The following is a 25,549-nucleotide window of genomic DNA, read 5'->3' on the forward strand; positions in this document are numbered from 1 at the left end:
AATGAAAGAGCGGGAAGACTTAGGAACAAAGAAACAGCAGCTATGCTATCGTAAATACATTTTCTTATGCATTCTAAATTACCGCCCATTTGGAAAAGGAAAATGCAATAGATATTTACTCTGAGCTGCGCTTCGGTAGATTGGTCGTAGATGCTGGCCGGGTTGGCCAACAGATCTTCCTGTCCTCGGAAGAATGTCAATGGTGGTAAAGTGGATACGTGGTGGTATCTTCGTCTGTGGTTGTTAGACTGGGTCCGTCGTCAGTCCTTTCCTAGCCCACGTCTACAGCAGCCGCTGCTAACTCAACGGCTAGGAAGTATCACTTCTGTAGTGAATAAGCTCAAAGTTCATACCATTCGCCACCAAAGCTCACGCCGAGGTTGGCTTAGTTCTGTACTTGACATGTGTGTCCTTATAACGCAGAGGCTGCAGACCTCACGTAGTGGAACATGTGGTTATCTTTTCGTCAAAGGCTTATATAGTGGAGACGGGGAAGGATGTGTTTCATCGTTTATAACCCCTGTCTCTTCACAGGGGCGGGCCACTGATCAAGCAGGGCACTTTCCTTATGAAAACCCAATTCTCTCATTTGGAAGCTAAAATTACATTTAATCTCCTAACAAACAATTTCAATATCAAACATTTAAATTGCATAACAATTCCATGTGACTCTGATAACTAGAGGGTGTATACTTTCCCAGGTACAGTTTATGTCGTCCTGTCATCAGTCATAATGTCTCAGATGACAACCGAACTGACATCCATACTCATTACGTTCCAAAGCATATTTCCAACTGGAAAGAGAGGGGAAGGGAGAAAGGTATGTATGGGGGGGTCATAAACCTTACCCACAGGCCAACGTCATGACATACTGCATGGTCGGAACTAGAAGCACAAGCATTTCGCTACACTCGCATTAACATCTACTAACCATGTGTATGTGACAAGTCAAATTTGATTTGATTTTGATTTGATTTGTGCACCGGGGCCACCCACTCCTCTTTCTATTCTGGTTAGAGCCAGTTTGCGCTGTTCTGGGAAGGGAGTAGTACACAGCGTTGTACGAGATCTTCAGTTTCTTGGCAATTTCTTGCACGGAATAGCCTTCATTTCTCAGAACAAGAATAGACTGATGAGTTTCAGAAGAAAGTCCTTTGCTTCTGGCCATGTTGTTAGGTTCTAGTTTTTGTATTTCTATGTTGGTTTGTTTGGGATGATTTCCAATTAGAGGAAGTTGGTCCTCGTTGTCTCTAATTGGAGATCATACTTAAGTAGGGGTTTTTCTACCTGGGTTTTGTGGGTGATTAATTTTGAGTTATGTATGTGTTCATCTCTACGTCACGGTTTGTTGTTTTTTTCATTCAGTGTATTTATGTGTTGCATAGTTTCCACAGTATAAATAAAATGTGGAATGACACACACGCTGCACTTTGGTCTTCTCCTTTCGACAACCGTGGCAGTGGATGCTACCATGATTACGGATAATCCTGAATGAATCGTGAATAATGATGAGTGACAAAGTTACAGGTGCACAAATATCAAATCCCACCAAACATGCCAACGTCCCCTGTTATTGGAATGGTGATAGGCCTACTTGTCCTTTCTGTCCGACTTGTCCTTTCTGGCAGACTAGGCCTATCTGGCCAGCAGGTTCAACTTATGATATTTGACCTGCCTGCTGCGCACGTCCTATCTGGAGGCCGGCTGAACTTATTCTGTCTGGCCAGTTCGCCGAACTTCTACCTATTTGGCCAGCTGGCCAAACTTATGGTAGCTGACCGGCTGGCTGAAGTTATGCTATCTGGCCGACTTGTCCTATCTAGCTGACTTGTCCTCACTGGCCAGCCCGCCAAACATATCCTGTCTTGCCGGCCGACGGAACATATACTATCTGGCCAACTTGTCCTATCTGCCCGACTTAGGACAAGGTCGGCCGGATAGGACAAGTCGGCCAAATAGCATAAGCTCCATTTCAAATATTTTAAATGATACAATGAATATGAGGTTAAAGTGGAGACTGTCAGCTTTAATTTTAGGGTATTTTTTATCCATATTTTCAGTGAAATGTTTAGTAGCTACAGTACTTTTGTACATAGTTCCCCAATGTTATGGGACCAAAAGTATTGGGACAAATTCACTTATGTATATTAAAGTAGTAAAAGGTTAAGTATTTCGTCCCATATTCATAGCACGCAAAGACTACATCAAGCTTATGACTCTACACATTTGTTGGATACATCTGCTGTTTGATTTGGTTGTGTTTGAAATTATTTTGTGCACAATAGAAATTTATGAACTGTATTGTATCATTTTGGAGTCACTTTTATTGTAAATAAGAATATATTATTTCTAAACACATTAATGTGGATGCTACCATGATTACGGATAATCCTGCTTGTCGTTCTCAACAGGGTATTGACCTGACTGCAGTTCAGCGTCATAACCAACTTCAGTGGGCAAATGTTCACCTTCGATGGCCACAGGCATACTGGAGAAGTGTGCTCTTCACGGATGAATCCCAGTTTCAACTGTATCGGGTAGATGGCAGACAGTCAGTTGGGTGGGCGAGCAGTTTTCTGATGTCAACGTAGTGAACAGAGTGCCCCATGGTGGCAGTGGGGTTATTGTATGGGCAGGCATAAGCTATGGACAACGAACACAATTGCATTTTATCGATGGCAATTTGAATGCACAGAGATACAGTGACAACATCCTGAGGCCCATTGTCGTGCCATCCATCCACTGCCCTCACCTCATGTTTCTGCATGATAGTGCATGGCCCCATGTCGCGAGGATCTGGACACAATTCCTGGAAGCTGAAAATGTTCCAGTTCCTCCATGGCCTGCACTCACCAGACGTCACCCATTGAGCATGTTTGGGATTCTCTGTATCGACGTGTATGACAGCGTGTTCCAGTTAATGCCAATATCCAGCAACTTCACACAGCCATTGAAGAGGAGTGGAACAACATCCCACAGGTCACAATCAACTCTATGTGAAGGAGATGTGTTTCGCTACATGAGGCAAATGGGTGTCACACCAGATACTGACAGGTTATCTACCTTTTTTAAAGGTATCTGTGATCAACAGTCAGTTGAAATCAATAGATTAGGCCCAAATGTATTTATTTCAATTGACTAATTTACTTATGTGAACTGTAACTCAATAAAATTGTTGCATGTTGCGTTTATATTTTTGTTCAGTGTTGATTTTTTGTCATTGGCCTACACGCAATACCCCATGATGTCAAAGTAGAATCATGTTTTTGAGATTTTTACACATTTATTAAAAATGAAAAGCTGAAATGTCTTGAGTAAATAAGTATTCAACCCCTTTGTCATGTTAAGCCTAAATACGATCAGGAATAAAACATTCCTTAACAAGTCACATGGACTCCGTGCATAATAGTGTTGAATTTTTTGGGGAATGACTACCTCATCTCTGTATCCCACTCATACAATTATCTGTAAGGTCCCTCAGTTGAGCAATGAATTTCAAACACAGATTCAACCACAAAGATCGGGGAGGTTTTAGAATACCTCATAAGGAAGGGCACCTATTGGTAGATGGGTAAAATAAAAACAGAAACGGACATTGAATATTCCTTTGAGCATGGTTAAGTTATTGTAATGACCTGACTAGATCATGAAGGAACAATTGTCCAGACAGAGGATGGAGTTAACGAATGGACGGTTTATTAACACAACTTAACACAGGCTACTGTTTGGCCGTAGCCCACGCCAAATAAATGAAAGGTACACTACAAACCAACCGTGACCTTCTCTTGTGAAGCCCAGACGTAAGAGAGAGAACAATGGCTAAAACCCGGTCTTAACTTCCAATGCTCCATCCCCCTGCCCAACCCCCCTTCACGCCACTCCGCCAACCACCAGGCTGCCCGGTATCTGAACATTCCAGGCATTCCCGTGATTGGCAGATAGCAGGTTGATTGGCATGACCCCGCGAACACTGGTAAGTACGACACAACCCACTAATAGCCTAACACCTAACCCACCACTGTCTGTGCGGGTCGCTACACAGCCCCCCCACCACAAAGTCCCTCGTCCCCGAGGGAACAAACAAAGTCTCTGAAGCGACCCGGAGGTCTCCTTTGCCTGCGTGGCCGTGATGGTCGCAGAGTGTCCAGATGTGAAACAGGGGGCTCCACCCGTGGCAGGGGGCTGCCCCTCTGGGACCCAGGGGATGAAGGAAGGGATATGGGAGACAAGGAAGCGGGAACGGGGAATACAGTCCGTGGCACCGGGGAACCACGCGGTGACACAGGGAGGGAGACAGGGGGAGTGGGCCGTCTGGAGCCTTGTCGACGGCACCTGGGGGTGGGTGCCTGGAGAATGTCCTTGCCAGAGAGGGGAATTGTGGGGGTCCCTGGGGTTTGGGGAGAAGCGGCCCCTCTGTATGGGGCCAACCTGTCCCGGTGCAGTGCCACCTTTCTCCCCCTGGAAGGAAGCTGCACCCGGTACACAACCTCCCCTACCCTCTCCAGGATGCTGCAGGGCCCCACCCAGTGACTGTCCAACTTGGGGCATCTGCCTTTTTTTCTTAGGGGGCTGTAGACCCAGACCAGCTCCCCAGCCACAAAGTGCCTTCCTCGGGTGTGCACGTCATAGTTCCTCTTCTGCCTCACACCTGCATTCACCAGCTGCTCTCTGGCGAAGTTGTGGGCTGTCTCCAGGCGGTCCTGGAGTCTCCGGGCATACTCCGGCCCCGGGGGAACATGAGGGCTATCCAGGGGACGACCAAACGCCAGCTCCGCAGGGGTGCGGATCTCTCTCCCCAGCATGAGGAGGGCAGGCGTGCATGAGGTGGAGTCTTGGACAGCGGAACGGCATGCCATGAGGACCATAGGCAGGTGCTTGTCCCAGTCACGCTGGTGTTTGGCAGAGACGATGGCCAGCTGCTGTCCAAGCGTTTTGTTGAAGCGCTCCACAAGGCCATCACTTTGAGGATGGAGAGGAGTAGTGCGGGTCTTGTGCATACCCAGCCTCTCACACATGGTGGCGAACACACGGGACTCAAAGTTTCTGCCTTGGTCGCTGTGGATGGACTCCGCAGCTCCAAACCTGCTGAACATCCGGCTGTCAGGGCGTCGACGATGGTCTCTGCCTCCTGGTCAGGCAGAGCATAGGCCTCAGGCCATTTTGTGAAATAGTCCATAGCCGTGAGCACCCAGCGGTTTCCACTGTCTGTGGTGGGGAACGGCCCAACTACATCCACTCCCACCCTCTCCATGGGAGCCCCCACTGGGAACTGTTGGAGCTGAGCATGAGAGCGGCCTGGGGGGCCCTTTCTCGCTGTGCAGTTGTCACAGCGGCGGCAAAAGTCCTCCACATCCCTCTTGTGCTGCCCCCAGTAAAAGCCCTGACGGAGGCGGCGGAGTGTTTTTGTGACCCCAAAGTGTCCGGTCCCCACCCCCCCATGAGTACTCTGGAGCACAGCCTCCCGCAATGCTTTTGGGACCACCACCTGCCACCTCTCCTCTCCCGTAGCTGACTCCTTCCATGCCCGCTGTAGCACGCCATCAGCCAGCCGCAGTCTCTCAAACTTTGACCACAACCCTTTGGTCGCGAGTGAGAGCGCTGTCACCTCTTCCCATGGTGGCCTCACCTGTGCCTCTACCCACTGTAGCACTGGCTGTAGGTCTGTGTCCCGTCCCTGCTGCTGCCCCCATTCAGCCACGTCAACAGTCTGCAGCTCACAGCAGACAGGGCCGCTCACCCGACACACTGTGGCACAGACCCCCTCCTCTGCACTCAGCGCTCTCTCCCGTCCCTCTCTCTGTTCACAGTGGCGGCAGCCATCTGCAGTACAGGGCCGACGGGACATGGCGTCAGCGTTGGAGTGGCGTGCCCCTGCCCTGTGCACCACTGTGAAGTCATACGGCTGAAGCTCCTCCAACCAGCGTGCCATCTGCCCCTCTGGTTCTCTGAACGACATGAGCCACTGGAGAGCAGAGTGGTCAGTCCTCACAGTAAATGGCAGGCCACCCAGGTAGTACTTGAAGTGTTTGATGGAAGCCACAACAGCCAAGAGCTCCCGCCGGGTGACACAGTAGCGGCGCTCATGTTTGTTAAATGTTCTGCTGAAGTACGCCACCACTCTCTCCCCCTCTGGCCCCACCTGGGCCAGCACCCCACCCATGCCCACATTGCTCGCGTCTGTGTCCAGGATAAAGGGCAAGGTGAGGTCAGGGGGGGCGAGCACAGGGGCCTCGATCAGTGCACATTTGAGGGTGTTGAAGGCCTCCTCACACTCCCCTGTCCAAGTGAAGGCCTTGTCCTTCGGCAGCAGGCGGTTCAGGGGAGCAGCGACGCTTGAGAAGCCCCGTACAAACCTCCTGTAGTACGAGGCCAGGCCCAGGAAGCTCTTCAGCTGACGCTGGTCGGTGGGGGTGGGCCAGTCTCGGACAGCCCCCACCTTGTCCTCCATGGTGCTGATCCCCTCCTTCCCCACTCGGTGGCCCAGGAAGGACACCTCTCTCCTCATGAAGTGGCACTTCTCGGGGTGGAGCTTCAGACCTGCGGCAGCCACCCGCTCCAGCACACTCCGTAGCGCCACCAGAGCTGACTGGAAGGAGCTGCCATGGGCCAGGATGTCATCGAGGTATACCAGACACTGCTGTCGGGGGATGCCATCCAGCACCCTGTCCATCAAACGCTCAAAAGTAGCTGGAGCGTTGCACAGGCCGAAGCACAGGACCTTGAACTGCCAGTGTCCTCTGTTAGTGGAGAACGCAGTTTTGGCTCTGGCCTCTGGGGAGAGGGGCACCTGCCAGTAGCCACTGCGGAGGTCTAGTGAGGAGAGCCAGGAGGACCCCCTAACCAGGTCCAGCGACTCATCGATACGTGGTATGGGGTATGAGTCCTTCCTGGTTACCTCATTCAGCCGCCTGTAGTCCGCACAGAACCTCAGCTTGCCCCCCTTCTTAGGAACCATGACAACCGGCGCCGCCCAGGGGCTGTCTGAGGGCTCGATGAAGTCTGCCCGCTGCATCTCCAACACAGCCTTGTCTGCCGCCTCCTGGCGTGCCAGCGGGATACGGCGGGGACGCATCTTGATGGGTCGAGCATCACCTGTGTCGATCTCATGCTGCACCAGATGAGTCTGACCCACCTCTCCCTCACTCAGCGCAAAGCTGTCTCTGAATTCAAACAGCAACTGCCACAACCGTTCCTGCTGCTCAGGGTCAAGACCAACACAGTTCCTCCCCCATATCTCCCTCACTGCAGACAGTGTCCTCTCCTCTCCCATCTGGGGTAGCTGGACTGGGGGGGTGCGGCCCGGGCTCACGGAGGGCTGTGTCGTGGGGGTAGCTGGGGGAATGTAACACACAGCCGTAGGTGACAGGGGGACTGGAGAAAAGTCACACACAGATGTGGGGGAGGGGGGGCAGCCATGAGTCTCTGCTGCTTTAACTGTTGGAGTAAAGGGTTTGTTGGGTTGAGTGTATGTGATATTAGGGGGGGCCATGGTGACTGCAGGCCCTCCCTGGAAGCTCAGTGTGCCCCCATTTAGGTCTAACTGGCAGCCTGTGCTCCTAAGAAAGTCCAACCCCAGGATACAAGGGTCCTGCACAGCCGCCACCCACACGGGATGACGCACAGTCCTGCCCCCTACTGTCAGAGTCATTATTCCCTTCCCTTTCATGGGTGCCAGCTCACCTGTGACTGTGCGGAGCTGCACAGTTGTGGGCTCACACTGAATCCAACCTGGTACAATATCTGGCCTCACCAGGGTTACTGTGGACCCAGTGTCCACCAGGGCTGAGCAGGGCACCCCCTCCACAGTGACAGGGACATGACAAAAGTCCCCAACACAGGTCCGGCCCACCACGACAACAGGCTCCGTCCGCTTGCCCACGTCTGCTTCTGGGGGAAGTGGAGCCTTGCTTCCCCGTCTGGGCCGGTGGGCTCCTCCTGAAGAAGATGGTGGTGGTTGGGATAGAAAGCCAGGGGTCCGCACTACCCGGTCAATGCGGACCCCGAGCCGTTTCCCTGAGCTCCGGGGGACTTGGGGCAATCTCGGCGCAGATGGCCTGTCTGGCCACAACCCCAGCAGACCCGGGGACCACGGCGTGTGTTTCGTTCCACCTGTAGCGCCACAGCCCGAATGAGTTCTGTCATATCAGCCACGCACGCAGGCTTTTCCGGCTCTGGGCTGCTCTGCCCCCCGGCTCTCCCAGAGGGTCTGCCTCCCTGCGCCCCCACCAAAGACCCAGCTGAAGCCCCAGCCCACACCAGCTCCCTCTCCAAAGCCATCTCCAAGGCTATCTGCAATGACTCAGGATGAGCCAGCTGGGTCTGTATGCGCAGCTCCGTAGGAGAAAGCGCCTGTATGAACTGGTCCCGTGCTAGCTCGCTCTGCACGTAGGGGGGCATGTGAGCATATGCCCGCCGAGAGAGGCTCTCAATGTCATTAGCTAGCACCCGTAGAGGCTCTCCAGGCTGCCTGCGTCTATTACTCAGTTCGGAGCGCAGCAGCCCGGGCTGTACACACTGTCCATAGCGCCTCCTCAGTGCTCCCACTAAGGCACCATAATCGCGTCTGTCCTCGGGGCTAATCAATAACAAACAGGCCAGAGCATCATCCGTCAGGCATAAAGCCAACTGCAGTGCCCTATCTTCATTCGACCACCCCCTAAAATGAGCTAACAGTTCAAACTGAGCATGAAAAGCTTCCCAATCCGCCTTACCGGAATACTTTGGGGTCTTAACGGATACGGACGCAGCCGGGGGCTGGGCGCCGCCATGTTTGTTTACATTCCGAGCCCCAGATTCCTCGTCCCGCCGCGTCGACGTCACCCCTTCGGTCCGCCCACCAGAATCCGCGCGAAACACATTAGACGAAGCACTCATGCCCGCTTCAGCCGCCATCACTCTAACGTCCTCCCTCAAGCGGCCTCTGGGATCCGACGCCCTGGCGATCTCCTCAGCCAGATCCTCCGACGTCCATGCACACGCACCTCCTTGGCCATAACCGTCCCCTACCTCCACCGTCACTTTTGGATTCCCTTGAAGCATTTACAACCCCGTTCTTCACCCACGTTAGCTAGCCACCGAAGTCAGCTAGCTGGCTAACTTTTATACACGTTTTTACTTCTGACACCAGTGTAATGACCTGACTAGATCATGAAGGAACAATTGTCCAGACAGAGGATGGAGTTAACGAATGGACGGTTTATTAACACAACTTAACACAGGCTACTCTTTGGCCGTAGCCCACGCCAAATAAATGAAAGGTACACTACAAACCAACCGTGACCTTCTCTTGTGAAGCCCAGACGTAAGAGAGAGAACAATGGCTAAAACCCGGTCTTAACTTCCAATGCTCCATCCCCCTGCCCAACCCCCCTTCACGCCACTCCGCCAACCACCAGGCTGCCCGGTATCTGAACATTCCAGGCATTCCCGTGATTGGCAGATAGCAGGTTGATTGGCATGACCCCGCGAACACTGGTAAGTACGACACAACCCACTAATAGCCTAACACCTAACCCACCACTGTCTGTGCGGGTCGCTACATTATTAATTACACTTTGTATGGTGTGTCAATACACCCAATCACTACAAAGATACAGGCATCCTTTCTAACTTGGTTACTGGAGAGGAAGGAAACCACTCAGGGATTTCATCATGAGGTCAACGGGGACTTTAAAACAGTTACAGAGTTGAGTGGCTATGATAGGAGAAAATTGAGGATCGATCAACAACATTGTAGTTACTTCACAATACTAACCTAATTGACAGAGTGAAAAGAAGGAAGCCTGTACAGAATGAACATATTCCAAAACATGCGTCCTGTTTGCAATAAGGCACTGAAGTAATACTACAAAAAGTGTGGCAAAGCAATTAAGTTTTTGCCCTGAATACCAAGTGTTATGATTGGGGAAAATCCAATAGAACACATTACTGAGTACCACTTTCCAAATGTTCAATCATAGTGATGGATGCATCATGTTATGGGTTTGCTTGTAATTGTTAAGGACTGGAGAGTTTTTCAGGATAAAAAATAAATGGAATGGAGCTAAGCGCAGTCAAAATCCTAGAGAAAAACCTGGTTAAGTCTGCTTTCCACTGAGAGATGAATTCACCTTTCAGCAGGACAATAACCTAAAACACAAGGCCAACTCTACACTGGAGTTGCTTACCAAGAAGACAGTGAATGTTCCTGAGTGACCGAGTTACAGTTTTTACTTAAATATGCTTGAAAATCTATGGCAAGACTAGAAAATGGTTGTCTAGCAACGATCAACAACCAATTTGACAGAGATTGAAGAATTTTGAAAAGAATAATGGGCAAATATTGTACAATCCAGGTGTGCAAAGCTCTTAGAGACTTACCCAGAAAGACTCACAGCTGTAATCGCTGCCAAAGGTGATTCAAACATATATTGACTCAGGGGTGTGAATACATTATGTACATTTTATATTCCTGTATTTCATTTTCAAAACATTTCCAAACATTTCTAAAAACATGTTTTCATTTTTCCATTATGGGGTATTGTGTAGATGGGTGAGAAAAAACACACAAATGTGGAATAAGTTGAGGGGTATGAATACTTTCTGAATTCACTGTATATGTGTATGACTGTGCATTGGTTGATGGTGCGTCGACTGACAGCTAGGTATCAAACAAGCCTGCTCTCCTACTTTTAATAGTCATGGGCCACTTGGTAACCATGGCCCACAGCCCTGTTGCCGGGGGAACACGAAGACGGACAAAAGGGATGTGGCGGAGCAGTGCATCACAGGAGTTCCCGGCTGCACGGTTTACGTGAGGATGAGCCTTGGTCCCTTCTCACCTAGGCAGTGTCAAACCAGCTTGTGGTCAATATCAGTGGACACCTTTGACCTTTAAGTATAGAGGAGTTGGCTATGGTTAGCAACAAAGTAGAGCTCTGTATAACAATACAATGGGGGGTGCTTATATTTGTCCTGTTACAAACAATTGTGTAGTGCAAATGTGTTTCTTGCATATCCCAACTACCCCTGTGACACCCGCAGGGAGTGGGGTCACGGCCAAGGTCACCATGGTCCAGCGCCCCTGGAGTAATTGGGGTTAAGTGCCTCACTCAAGGGCACACCAACAGATTTTTTTCACCTTGTCGGCTCTGGGAATTGACCCAGCGACATTGCGGTTTCTGGCCCACACTCTAACCTCGTACTGGCATGCTGTGTGCTTTTGTTTTCCTACTATGCATGTTTCTCCATGCTGTGTGTGTGTGTGTGTGTGTGTGTGTGTGTGTGTGTGTGTGTGCGTGCGTGCGTGCGTGCGTGCGTGCGTGCATGCGGATGCAGGGGAGCAGATCCAGTTGCTTAAGCACCACTTTGATTATTCATCGAAAATTCCGGAGAAGGGCTCGGGAGAAAGAGAACAGGAATAGAGAGAGAGAGGGGGGAGAGAGAGAGGGAGGAGAGAGAGAGAGAGGGGGTGGAGGGGGGAGAGAGAATGTGTAAGTAAATAAATAAATAAATAAATAATAAACAATCAGGTCACCCGTCACTGCACACACCACGAGGAGCCAATCGGCATGGCGGCCAAACGACTTGGAAATGGTGTGTAATGAGTAGGAGAAGATTAGAGGCAGCTCCCTCTTGCTAGGCTGTAAATTGACATTAGTAAAAGAAAAGTCTTTACTGGGCGGGCATAGCACTCTAATTTAGCCAGTAAAAAAAGAAAGAAAAAAGAATGGGCGATGGGAGAGAGTAAGAACGACAGAAAAAAAGCTTGGATGTTGTGTCTCGGAGTAGAGTATCACATTCTTTGTGTTTCAATCTAAGTACAAGGTTATTCAGCATAATGCGGAATTGAATTGTGTGTGTGTGTGTGTGTGTCTGTGTGTGTGTGTGTGTGTGTGTGTGTGTCTGTGTGTGTGTGTGTGTGTGTGTGTGTGTGTGTGTGTGTGTGTCTGTGTGTGTGTGTGTGTGTGTGTGTGTGTGTGTGTGTGTGTGTGTGTGTGTGTGTCTGTGTGTGTGTGTGTGTGTGTGTGTGTGTCTGTGTGTGTGTTTGTGTCTGTGTGTGTGTGTGTGTGTGTGTGTGTGTGTGTGTGTGTGTGTGTGTGTGTGTGTGTGTGTGTGTGTGTGTGTGTGTGTGTGTGTGTGTGTGTTGTGTGTGCTTGTGGGTGTAAGGGGATTGTGAGACTCCATTGGTGGAGGTGATGTTTCTGTGTGTGAACCACCGGTGACCCTTGTGGACGAGACACCACGCGTGAAATGCACTTGAAATTAACACCGCAGTCCTGTCTTGCAACATTCAATACACATTGACACACACACACTTGCCAAAAAACACACAATAAAAATCATTCCACAGCATTGACTTTACTAACACCACTATATGTATCGAACATACAGTATTGTTGTGGATCCCTGCAAGTTAAAAACTATGCTTTAAAAATCTACATCATAAAGGGGAATTCTATGGAGCCAGTGATTGCGGTAAAATGTGGATTACCTTACACACCACAACACAACACAACACAACAGACCACAATACAACACACCACAACACACCAAAATACAACACACCACATCACCACAAACCACACCACAACACAACACACCACAATACCACACACCACATCACACACCACATACCACAACACACCACAATACAACACACGACACCACATCACATCACACCACAACACACCACAACACAACAAAACATTTAACATTTTTGTCATTTAGCGGACGCTCTCATCAGGAGCGACTTACAGATAACCGTATATCACAGTCATAGTAAGTATATTTTCCTCAATTAAGTAGCTATCAGCAAAGTCAGAGCTAGATTCTTTTTTACGGGGTGAGAAGGGTGTACGAAGGGGGGGTGCTGTGGTATTATTTAAGATACTCTTTGAAGAGGTAGGGTTTCAGATGTTTTGGGAAGATGGGCAGGGGCTATGCTATCCTAGCTTCAGGGGGGAAATGTTTCCACCATTGGGATGCCAGGACAGAGAAGAGCTTAGACTGGGCTGAGGGAGAGCTGCCCTGCCGAAGGGGGGAGGGCCAAGAGACCAGAGGTGGCAGAACAGAGTGCTCGGGTTGGGTTGTAGGGTTTGAGCCTAGCCTGAACACAACACATCAAAACACAACACAACACACCACAACACATAGCCAAAACACAACACAACACACTACACCAGATAGCCAAAACACAACACAACACACTACACCACAACCCAGTGCATACATACAGCCCATTGACACCACTGACCTTGTTGTCTTCCCTTCCCTCTGCTTCTCAGCATCTCTTCCTGCCTGGGGTAGTCATTTTGTGCCTCATTCCATGCCAATGGGCCGTTGGGATCTGTACTGTGGAGTTGCGAGCAGGCAGCGGCTGCTGGGAGAGAAATGGTGTGTGTAAAGAACCAGCCTCTGCTGGTGTGTTTGAGCTGACCAGGAGGGAAAGAGAGGAAGAAGGCCTGCAATCGCCACCACTAAGCAGAGATCTCTGTTTAGTTTTCTAAAACCAATTAAGCCTGGGGCGAGCACACATTATTCCCAAACTGTGTGTGTGTGCGCATGTGGGCGTGCGTGCGTTCGTCTGTGTGTTTGTGTTTAAGCATGTACATTATGTCAGCTTCACTGCTTGGACCAGCCAGGTCACCCTTGATACAAATCAGTATTCAACGTCCATCCATGTCTAAGGACATCAGGAGATGAGGTGGAAATCAGCCACTAGGAGTAACAGTGAGCGCTGTTACCTTCAAGTAGGTTTAGATTTTTCTGGAGTGTTGTGGACATGGATGGCAGATGAGCGTAAACATGTGATTCCACAGGTTGCAAGTCTGAATCCAGCGATAAAAATATGTTTTTGAGATTGTTGTTTTAAGCCTATGCCAAACCTTAACGCTTACCTTAACCATTCTGAGTTAATGCCTAAACTTAAGATTTCTGAGTTAATGCCTAAACTTAACCCTAACCTTAAAAATTGGGAGTTAATGCCTAAAATTAACCTTAAACACTTTGAAATGTGACATTTGCAACAACTTTGAAATGTGACGTTTGAGAAACATGGTTGAACTTCTTATTCTGATGTGAGACTGTAAGACAGAGTTGGCTTGGTCCCCTAAATAAAAATAAAAAAGGCAGACGAGTATGGATTTCAGTGTGTTGGACAACAGAAAGGATTGCATAATTTACCCTGCTTTTTCTCTCCCCTCTATCCCTCTCTAACCCCCTCCCCCCCTCCCATCTCATTCCTCCCTCTTCTCCCTCCCTCTCCCTCACTCTCTATCTTTCTGGCTAATTTAAAATTTGTCAAACGCGGGCGTCTTCTGGATGGCTGGCCTTTGATATTTTGCGAGCTCCATTTGGCACAAACAAGCCGGGGGCCTCTCTTCCTGCTGACTGCTGCAGTAGTGCCGGGCCCTCCATTTATCTTCCCCTGACGACTGAATGCTTACTCATTACAAGGGCCCTCGCCAGGTTAACCCTCACACACACACACACACAAACACACACACACACACACACACACACACACACACACACAGGTTAGGTTCATAAACGCACTTACACAAGCACACTTACACACACAAATTAGGTTCATAAACACACACAAGGACACTTACAAACACACATTAGGTTCACAAACGCACACACACAATCACACTTACACATACTTATTAGGTTCACAAACGCACACACACAAGCACACTTACACACACACACATTAGGATCATAAACACACTTACACAAGCATACTTACACACACACACATTAGGTTCATAAACACACACACACACAAGCACACTTACACACACACACATTAGGTTCATAAACACACACACACACAAGCATGCATGTGCGCACACATATTGTCATTATGTTGATAAACACGTTCACATCAACACAGACACCAACTGTGATTATGTTTATGAACATGCATCAACAAACCAACACACATGCACACACCAAACACACTGCTATTATATACTAACAGACTGTATAACAGGTGGTGAATAGGTAGTCAACAGAATGCATTGTTATTTCAACCTTTCTGCTAACGAATATGCTGTGTCACCATCCAACACAATACAACAGTAGATGCATTGTCTACCTGAAAACAGTCTAGCTATATCATGCATATCACTGAATACATATCAGTGGTGTGTGTGTGTGTGTGTGCGCGTGTGCGCGTGTGCGTGTGTGTGTGTGTGTGTGTGTGTGTGTGTGTGTGTGTGTGTGTGTGTGTGTGTGTGTGTGTGTGTGTGTTTAACCCTTTCAGTTCCTTCCCCTGGGGATACAGTGCCATTCGGAAAGGATTCAGACCCCTTGATTTTTTCCACATTGTGTTACGTTACAGCCTTATTCTAACATAGATTACATTTAAAAAAATCTCAGAAATCTACACACAGAAATGTTTGCAAATGTATTCAAAATGAAAAACAGATATACCTTATTTACGTAATTATTCAGACCCTTTGCTATGAGACTCGAAATTTAGCTCAAGTGCATCCAGTTTCAATTAATTGGACATGATTTGGAAAGGCACACACCTGTCTATATAAGGTCCCACAGTTGACAGTGCATGTCAGAGCAAAAACCAAGCCATGAGGTCGTAGAAATTGTCCTTCGTGCTCCGAGACAGGATTGTGTCGAGACACAGATCTGGGGAAGGGTACCAAAAAATGTCTGCAGCATTGAAGGTCCCCAAGAACACAGTGGTCTCCATCATTCTTAAATGGAAGAAGTTTGGAACCACCAAGACTCATCCTAGAGCTGGCCGCCCGGCCAAACTGAGCAATCGGGGGAGAAGGGCCTTGGTCAGGGAGGTGACTAAGAACCTGATGGTCACTTTGACAGGGCTCCAGGGTTCCTCTGTGGAGATGGGAGAACCTTCCAGAAGGACAACCATCTCTGCAGCACTCCACCAATCAGGCCTTTATAGTAGATTGGCCAGACGGAAGCCACTCCTCAGTAAAAGGCATATGATAGCCCACTTTGAGTTTACCAAAAGGCACCTAAAGGACTCTCAGACCATGAGAAACAAGATTCTCTGATCTGATGAAACCAAGTTTGAACTCTTTGGCCTGAATGCCAAGCATCACGTCTGGAGGAAACCTGGCACCATCCCAACGGTGACGCATGGTGGTGGCAACATCATGCTGTGGGGATGTTTTTCAGCGACAGGGACTGGGAGACTAGCCAGGATCGAGGGCAAGATGAACAGAGAAAAGTATAGAGAGATCCTTGATAAAAAACCTGCTCCAGAGCACTCAGGACTTCGGACTGGGGCGAAGGTTAATTTTCCAACAGGAAAATGACCCTAAGCACACAGCCAAGACAACGCAGGAGTGGCTTTGGGACAAGTCTCTGTCTTTGAGTGGCCCAGCCTGGACTTGAACCTGATCGACTATCTCTGGATAGACCTGAAAATAGCAGCGATGCTCCCCATCCAACCTGCAGCGATGCTCCCCATCCAACCTGACAGAGCTTGAGAGGATCTGCAACGAAGAATGGGACAAACTCCCCAAATACAGGTGTGCCAAGCTTGTAGCGTCATACCCAAGAAGACTCAAGGCTGTAATCGGGGTCTGAGGGGTCTGAATACTTTCCGAATGCACTGTATGTGTCAATCTGAGCGCCCACAGATCAATCAGAGTCTGATTAAGCTTTTTATTATCCGGCAATTTATTTAATTCACAGCTGAAAATCTGTTGGTTGGCAGCGTGCTGAAGATGGGGTTATGTGTTTTAGGCTGGACTTCAGTGGCTGGGCATTGCTGTTTAAACTGGCAATGGGACTGTTGGTACAGGGGCAGGACAATAGGGCTGGGCTGGGTGCTGGTGCTGAGACTGGGACCAGATGTGGCAAAGGATAGGGCTTGATGCTGGGTAGATGTTGTAGGACTGCCAGCTGGTGGGCTGGTCTATCTGTGTTGAGATTGACAGATTGGATTTGACATGGATCAATCTTCCAGCTGATGAGCAAGAGGGACTGGGAAGAAGAGAGCGAATGCTGCATTATGCGTTTGGGACGAATACACACACGTACATGTACACGCACACACACTCCCAGAACTCGTCACCTCTCTCTCTCTCCAGTCCTTTACACCCTGTGGGACTTGGTAAAGGACCTGAGATCAACAAGGAGATTTCCTGCCTAATTTTACCCCCAAACCGAGAAGCTCCATCCTCTCCTGCCTCCCAATTCATAATTATGTGGTGTGATCCTGCTTCCCGAGGTCGTTTAAGTAATTACTGAGCCGATTAAACGCTTAAAGGGCATTCAGGATCAGAGACTCTGCCTGCCTCACCCAGGGGAGAGGTTGGTTGGCCAAAACAAGTTTGGAACAAAGGCAGATGAAGAGGGGGCTGTGGCGGCCGGGTATATCTCAATAGTCTAAAGAGGTTTCACTATCCTCATCTTCTTCTCTGGTATTTAAAATAAGTGGATAGGGGACAGCAAGTTCCCGGTAGGCGCACTCCATGTTACTTTCACTCAGCCAGTGCTTTTAACTTTCCTATAATACACAATGACGTAGTAGGGGTCTGAGAGGTAGAGGTGAATCATGAGGAATCAAGAGATCAGCATGGTTGTGTTAATAGTTATTGACATGTTGGACAATGCCCTTAAAGGCTGGGAGACCATACACTGGCTAATGTTGGGGAACAATTAAACTACTTTTTGTCTTGCAGCGGTTTTGTGAATTGTGTCTGTAACACTGTTTTCACATAGGATTCACGTTATGCTACGTGTTGGCCAATGTTTATATGATCTCCTTTCAAACATCACCCTTTCTATCTTTTTCTGTCAGCAATCACAATTGCTTTAGGGTCAGTGCTATCAGGAATCCTTGGGATGTCCCTACCCTAAACCCTAACCTTAACCCTTACCTTAACCATTTCAAATGTCAACTTCAATTGGGTAGGGACTTACCAAGGATCCCAGATGGCACAGATAATTGCTTTAGCCGGCAAGAAGCAAGAGACATTCAACTTTGACCTTGTTGTTGCGTCACTTGTCATGGTAACCTGACATGACAGCAGCAAGTTATTCTAAATTACCCTGATAGAATTCTCTTTTATTTCTTCACATTCATAACAGTAAGTTAGCAGCACGCCATATTGTAAATCATTTGTAACTAATAACTTTGTAATGTGTTAATTTTCCTGTTGAATAAAAAGTACTCGACCTGGACTCAGGTGTAGATGTAACATATTAAATGTAAATCCGTGACACTACAATTAGTATGATATGTTATGTTTCGTATGGTATGTATTACTTTGTGGAGGTCCAGCATCCATTGCATATATGATATTTTACAAATTTAAATTCGTATAATGTGTTACAAATTCCAATTTGTCGTGGATAAACTAAGCTAGGTGGCTAACATTAGCTAGGCTCAGAGTTAGGGTTAGGGGTTAAGGTTAGGCTTAAGGTTAAGATTAGGGTTAGGAGTTAGGCTAAAGGGTTAATGTGAGGGTTAGGGGAAGCTAACTTGCAAAGTAGTTGCAAAGTGGCTAATTAGATTAGGTTGTCCGTGATGAGATTTGTACACTCAACCTTTAGGGTTAGGGTAGACATTAGCGTTATAATGCTTAACCATCCACCAGGTGGCAATACATTTGTCAAACCAAAAGATTACCTTGACTTGGAAGAGTTCCAGTGTTGGATAGTCATAGACGGCTAGCTAACATAGCATCCCTTTGTTTGAGCCGGACGTTTGAGTAGGCTAAACTAGCAAGCTGTATTTGCTAGCTAAGTAAGTGAAGGAGAAACAAAAACAAAAAAATCTCTCTCTCTCTCTCTCTCTCTCTCTCTCTCTCTCTCTCTCTCTCTCTCTCTCTCTCTCTCTCTCTCTCTCTCTCTCTCTCTCTCTCTCTCTCTCTCTCTCTCCATTTTTGAAGAAATGTATTTGTTCAAAACTATCCAACTATTGTCTTTCTCTCTCTTTGAGTCAACTTCTCACCACACTTAATGCACTGCAGTGCTAGCTAGCTTTAGCGTATGCTTTCAGTACTAGATTAACCCACCTTTTGACTGGGTGGACAACATGTCAGTTCATGCTCTGATAGGTTGGAGGATGTCCTCCGGAATTTGTCATAATTACTGTGTAAGTCTATGGAAGGGGGTGAGATGCATGAGCCTCCTAGGTTTTGTATTGAAGTCAATGTACCCAGAGGAGGACGGAAGCAAGCTGTCCTCCGACTACACCATTGTGCTACCCTACAAAACAATGTGTTTTAATAAATGATTTGGTGACGTGAATATATTTAGTGTAGTCTTATCTAAAAAGGATAGCTTTTTAAATGTTTCACTAATCTTATTTTTATTAAATTTATTAAGGAGGATGGTCCCCCCTTCCTTCTCTGAGGAGCCTCCACTGATTTATATAGAGGGGTTGGCGGGACTTTTAAACATGTTACCGCAATCATGACTTTTCAATCTGTATCGCTGAAGTGTTACATATTGCACGCTAGAAATTTGAACACAATTTAGATTGAGCCGACACATGCAGCGTTTACCATGAAGGCAGTCTCCGCTAACGCGGAAACATTGCCTTTACATTTCAATCACGCTGTAACTCTGAATTTCCACTATACAGATTAAATAGAGTCCCTAGGTTGGTTGGCGGAAATAAAAGTACAGGCTTTGTTGCCGGCAACACCTATAAAGAAAAGTCTGCAAAAAGTTGGTGGCATGCTAAAGTTGGCGGCAAAAAGTATTGGTTTGAAATGTGTATGAGTGTCTTCAGGAGTGTGTGTGTGTGTGTGTGTGTATTTGTGTGTGTCTACAGAAGTGTGTGTAGGTGTGCTCCGCTGCTTGTCTGTCCATCCAGAACGTCAGGCACAAACCTCCAATCAGTCCATCAAAGACAAATATCGATCTACCTCAGCCTCCTTCTGACACACACATTCTCTTTTTCTGTTCTGTCTTTCTGTGTTTTGTGGGCTCTCCAGGGAGAGTAGGCAGTCTTTACCGCAGTGAGGCTTCAAATTGAGCAGAAAATAGACATTGACCTATTTGTTAATATCGTCTTAATCGCTGGCCGCCCCATCCACTATGCAGGCTCTCAGCAGAGCACTTTAAGGCTCACCCTGTGCATGCATGCGTGTATGTCAGAGTGCTACCAGAGTAATGCCAGATTAAGATGCATGATGTCACTGCACAATAGAAAATGTGCTCCACACTCAAAGAAACAATGTAGAGGTGTATTTTCTCTTTGTTGCAATTTATTCCTTCTAATTTACATTTCTAATGTTTTCTTGTGAAGTTAATATGGTTGAACAGGATGGCAAACAAAGTTTGAAGGGGTGCCTCTCCCTTCTAGTCTTCTAGGCTTTTTATTGGTTATGGCTACTGGCCTATTTACCTTCAGAGATTCTCCCCATGGAGAATGTCTGCATCGGAGATGTCGCTGTCCACCGCCCAGTGGGACTGAACTCCAGAATTCAGTTTTTGTCGCTGTCCGCTTAAGTGGTGCTGATTCGCTACTGAAACCCTGCTGTTAGCCACTCTTCAAGCAAGCCACCAGTCTGTGATCTAGACTGCCTGTAGAAAGCCCCCCCCCCACACACACACACACTCGCAGACCCCTATTCCCTCCACCCCATCCCAGTAGAGCTCTTGCAGAAAGTGAAGCCTTTTAATTATCTCCTGATTACCTGTTAGATCACCTTAGCTAATGGAGAGCACCCCCCGGGGGACACATCCAATCAAACTCTCATCACACACAATGGGCATCTCTTCACAGCAGAGAGAGAGAGAGGGGACAGGGTATTTTAGGCAGCCGCAGAGATTAGTGCTGGAAATAGCCACCTATTTATTCATTCATACTCTAAATTACCAACAACTCACACACACTCACACCTCTCACTCCAACAGAATCGCAACTACCTTAATCCAGGTGCACATGTCTGCAACCATGCACACCCACAAATGCACACATGCAGTCCATAACTTTATGATTGATCAAGATGACGATGGCTTGCCTGGCACAAATCATGTCAAAAGGAGGATGCAATAGTGTAGGAGTACAGAAGAATGTCACTGGGTTCACTTCTAGAGTAATGCTAGAGTACATCCAGAAAGATTCCCAGTTTAACTGCAACAGTACATCTGTGTAAATACTATGTCCCCCCTCCCCCATAGCATGATAACAGAGTTGAGCACCCCCTGCTGTTCACACACCAGTAGTTAAGCCCCTCCCTCAGCACCATCTCTACTACAGCACCAGCCCCTCCTTGCCACCCTCTCGTTGTCACTCTCTCCTCTCCACCTCCCAGAGCACCTATCACTATATGATCTCTGTGTCTATGATCCTAGTTCCCACGTCCTCATACTGAACCTCCTCCTTTGTATCCTGCCTAGTGCAAGCCCTAGTCCCTAGCCTCAGCCTCAGCCCTAGTCCCAGACCCAGTCCTAGCCCCAGCCTGAGTAATACCCCAGCCCCTCTCCTCCCTCCACCCAGGCCCCTGTAGGGTAAAACAAGGATCGACAAACCTACAGAGTAGTGATGTCACAATAAACCCTGGCCTGTCTGGAGGAAGGCTTCTAGAACATCACATTGCCTCACCAGGGGAGCCAGGCCTGGCAGGCAGGCTGGTAACAGAGGTACACATAAACCACCATGCTGAGAGGCAGTGGTGTAAAGTACTACTTAAGTCGTTTTTTGGGGTATCTGTACTTTGCTATTTATATTTTTGACAACGTTTACTTTTACTTAACAACATTCCTAAAGAAAATAATGTACTTTTTACTCCATACATTTTCCCAGACAACCAAAATTACTCATTACATTTTGAATGCTTAGCAGGAAATGAAAACGGTCTAATTCACAAACTTATCAAGTGTCACGATTGTCGTCTTCGTCTTCTGACGATATAACGAAATCGTCATCAGAAAAGGTAGACCAATACGCAGCAGGTACGTGTATGCTCATTTCGACTTTTATTAACTACAAAAAATGAACACTCCAAAACAAACAAACCACGAAAACGAACGAACAACAAAACAGTCTGGCAAAGCCTAGGGCTGAACACAGAACAATCACCCACAACATCAAACACAAACACACCCTCATATATGGGACTCTCAATCAAAGGCAGATAGACAACACCTGCCTTCAACTGAGAGTCCCAACCCCAATTAACCAGACATAGAAACAGACATACTAGACTAGACATAGAATACCAGAACACCAAACAGTACCCAAAAACCCCGGAATACTTAAACCAAATGCCCTTCAACAAAAACACACCACCCCGAACCACATAAAACAAATACCCTCTGTCACGTCCTGACCAAACTACAATACTAATTAACCCTTATACTGGCCAGGACGTGACATCAAGAGAACATCCCTGGTGAACCGTACTCACTAAACACATGCTTAATTTGTAATGATGTGCCCCTGGCTATCTGTAAAAAAAAAAAAAATTGTGCCGTCTGGTTTGCTTAATATGAGGAATTTGAAATTATTTATACTTTTGCTTTTGATACTTAAGTATATTTTAGCAAATACATATTAAAAACCAAATACTTTTAAACTTCTACTCAAGTAGTATTTTACTGGGTGACTTTCACTTGAGTCATTTTCTATTAAGGTATCTTTACTTTTACTCAAGTATGACAATTGGATACTTTTCCCACCACTGCTGAGATGAGAGAGGTGTTGCTATGACTCCAGACTGCAGCTTCAAATGGCAGACACACGGGAGAAGAAATAGAGAGGTAGCAAGGAGAGAGAGAGAGAGAGAGAGAGAGAGAGAGAGAGAGAGAGAGAGAGAGAGAGAGAGAGAGAGAGAGAGAGAGAGAGAGAGAGAGAGAGAGAGAGAGAGAGAGAGAGAGAGAGAGAGAGAGAGAGAGAGAGAGAGAGAGAGAGAGAGAGAGAGAGAGAGAGAGAGAGAGAGAGAGAGAGAGAGAGAGAGAGGGTCCATGGAGTGGTGCCAAGTTCCCAAGGTAGTATACAAGTATCTTTAGAAGCCGGCGTCTTGTTAGCTAATACATTACACCAATCAAGGCAAGCTATCTTAAGCTACAATTAATCTGAGCCCTGGCACACGCTGATAGGACAGCAACATGCTGTTTCTTAATTAAAAGCAAACGGATTAAAAATGATTAATAACGGTATTAAATATTCTCATGGACTACAAGCACGGGGAATGTGGCTTTCTTATGCTTAAAACGAAGAAGTCATTACGGCTTGGCCAATCTCTCTGAGCCAGAGCTTTACTTTGTTAGGGATCACAAGTTGCTTACTTCATGAATATGCATTTTGCCCTATGAAGTTGAGACCAAAAGGCATCGGTGTGGCGTTTGTTCGTTTGGTCGCTTGTTGACTTTTTTGATTCCGACATTTCACAGTCCCTTTGTAGTGGAGGCCTGAGACTTAACCTGTTCCTCACTACGTGCTGGGTGATGAATTGGAATCAGTATGTGTTTATGTGTATGTGTTTCTGTGTGTGCACGTGTGTGTGTGTGCGTGTGTGCATGCATGTTTGTAACATTGACCAGTGATGTTACACTATCAAAATGACAGTAGTGTCAATGTTTAAGTTCTAGCCATTGATCCAACATTAGAGAAAGCCTTGCATCAAGAATTACCATAGTGCTTCTATATTCAGCAGTTCTATAATCAGGCCATTCCAGTTCTATTTAATTTAAGCCCTTATATGGCTCAGGTCCAAAGCTTCCTGTGCCAAGTGTTATTTCTAATTGACCATATGAGTCTTTTTTCTGCTAATTTAATAACTTCTATTTTTAAAATGCCAATTAAGAATAAGATTACTGTATCTTAACTGTAAGATTAGATACATTTGGCAGAATCACAAGTAAATCACATTGGTTTAACAGAAACCACTGCCCTCATTATGAGGAAGAAGAGGGTTATTCTGCACTTGTGGCTCACGTTGTTAGTTACATACAATGTCTAGCCAGCATATACCCAATGTGCTGTTCAGACACAACAGCACTGTATGCAAAATATCTCATAAATACGCATGCATGCGCTCACACACACACACACACACACACACACACACACACGCAAACATCCATTGTCTTGACTGTGTGATTGTGGGGAAGAGAGTGCAGAATTAGGAACAAGGTGGTTGTATTGTCATCTCAGTGAGGGAGGGACAGGAACTTATTATCCTGAAGCCAAATGTAAACAGGTACCAGACAGTCAGGAAACAATTCTGTTTAGAAACCAATTATTACACAGCTTTTCAAATATATTTAATTTCCCTCTGCTGCCAGGCTCTCCCCTCTCTATCTGAGCTTGTGTGTGTGAGAGGCAGGCGAGGCGAGCAGTGATACCAATCTGTCTGTGAAGTAGTGAGGCAGACTGATTGAGGGGGCAGTGCCAAACGTGTGGGAGATTAAACACCCAGAGAAGGAGCACTTCATTGATGATGAAACGCGGCAGGTGTAAATAGCTGGTGTGTGTGTGTGTGTGTGTGTGTGTGTGTGTGTGTGTGTGTGTGTGTGTGTGTGTGTGTGTGTGTGTGTGTGTGTGTGTGTGTGTGTGTGTGTGTGTGTGTGTGTTTGCGTGTGTGCGTGTGTGTGTGTGTCCGTGCGTGCGTGCGTTGCGTGCAAGCGTGCAAGCGAGCAAGAGAGAGAGACGGAAAGGGAGATGAAAAAAGAGACGGAAAGTGGGAGAAACAGGGATGGAGAAATAGAGAGGGAAAGAGGGATGGAAAGAGAGGTGGACAGGCTGGACCAGAGAGAATAGGCTAGAGGAGATTTCAAAGAGCTCAAGAGGCCCCATTCAAACCGGAGCCTTTCATATTGACCCTGAGGTAACATGTGGACAGGCATACACACACTGCTACTAAGATGAAAGCATAAACAACACACAAACACCTCAGGCAATCACAATGAGCTCTCTAAAACTGTCCCAGAATTCATATCCACACACAAACCCCTTGCCAACAGCGTATACGCTTGAACCAGTCCACACACGCACAGAAATACTACCTTTCATCTCACTCTTTCATAATGGTATTAGAGCTGGCAACAGGGACACAATCATGCTAAACATTGATTACAAGTTATGTATCAATTCAAAAATGAAAACATGGTTCTGTGGTTTTGTGTTGTTAATACTTCATGACGTGTTATAATGTTTCCATACTTAGCAGAAAGACGGATGGGCAGATAGACAGCCAAAGACCGACAGACAGGCAGACAGACAGGCAGAGACCGACAAACAGACAGACAGACAGACAGACAGACAGACAGACAGACAGACAGACAGACAGACAGACAAGCTGGCTGGCAACATTGGACTGATTGTAATGTAAGTGACATGATGGGTTCCTTGTTATTGGCAAGTGAAGGCTTGTATATTGTGATATCACACTGCTAGTTCATTTATTTATTTTTGAAAAAAAAATGTTGAATACTAAAACAGAAAATCTACGTGCAGTGAAGCCGCTAAAGATTTACATTACATTCAGTCATCAAGCAGACACTCCCATCCAGAGCGACCCACAGGAGCAACCACGGTCAAGTGCCCTGCCCAAGGGCACGTGGACAGATCTCCCACCAAGTCAAATCGGGGCCCCGAACCAGCAAC

Source organism: Salmo trutta, chromosome 26, assembly GCF_901001165.1.
Source record: "Salmo trutta chromosome 26, fSalTru1.1, whole genome shotgun sequence".
Lineage (NCBI taxonomy): Eukaryota > Metazoa > Chordata > Actinopteri > Salmoniformes > Salmonidae > Salmo > Salmo trutta.